We start from the raw sequence: 1120 nt of genomic DNA on the forward strand, positions 1-1120 counted from the left end.
GGGCTTGCAGCATAATTCACATTAAATATGGGCAAGTGTTCAACAATTTTGCAGTGCTGCTCAGAAATAGTTTTAGGTTTCTAAAGAAGATTGAAATGGGCTAAATTGACAATTTATCTGTGATGTCATTGATCACAGAGCCTTCTACTATTGCTGGGTGTAAACTTACAATTTAATCCATTCATTTCAGGGTGGAAAGTAATGCCAAGTGGCAAGAAACAGAGTAATTTGTAATATATCACATTTTTAATACTGTGGGTCAGGATTAAGGTAGAAGTTAATTTAGACCTATGGAGATAAATATCAGATTTCTCCCCAAGCCAAATAAAACATTACACTGCTTGCAGAAATCTCATGCTTCGCTGACTTACATACAGATTGACTGACCTTTTATTTTGTCAATTACTTAAGGAAAGAATGAAAAATATGCATGAGATAAACCTCAGTTTAGAGCAGGGGGGTTTGTGTCTGATTGACATATATCCTCATTTGTCCCAAGGCAACTGAATACAACAGACTAAACATTTAAACTACTCTGCAGTTGTGTCGACATATATATTAACCTATTTTTTTTAAAAAAAAGAAAGCATATTTGTCTATCTTATAAGTGGGTTCATAGACTGCACTAAGACAGAAATGAAAGTTTGCATCCCACAAATATTCAGTTTATACACAGTAAACCATAATGAAACAACATTTAATGCAATGTTCCCAACCTTGGCCACTTGAACCTGATTCCCCAGCCAGTATGTGGATGGCTGGGGAATTCTGGGAATTGAAGTCCACTCATCTTCAAATGGTCAGGGCGGAAAACACTGCTTTAATGGTATAGAACAGGGGTGTCAAACTACCAGCCCATGGACTGGATGCATCATAACGAAACCGCGCCCACCCCATTGCCAGCAATGGGAAAAAGTCACAATGCGTCATGACACTTCATGTGACGTTGTGAGTTTGACACCCTTGGTATAGAATGAATGACTAGCACATAATGATGCAGCCTGGCTGAGAAAGAGAAATGACTCTTGTCATTTTAAATTGCCACCTGTGTGTATGTGTGTATGTGTGTGTGTGTGTGTGTGTGTGAGAGAGAGAGAGAGAGGGGGGGGGAAAGGGGGAG

Source organism: Protobothrops mucrosquamatus, unplaced genomic scaffold, assembly GCF_001527695.2.
Source record: "Protobothrops mucrosquamatus isolate PMUCROS unplaced genomic scaffold, P.Mucros_1.0 scaffold2760, whole genome shotgun sequence".
Lineage (NCBI taxonomy): Eukaryota > Metazoa > Chordata > Lepidosauria > Squamata > Viperidae > Protobothrops > Protobothrops mucrosquamatus.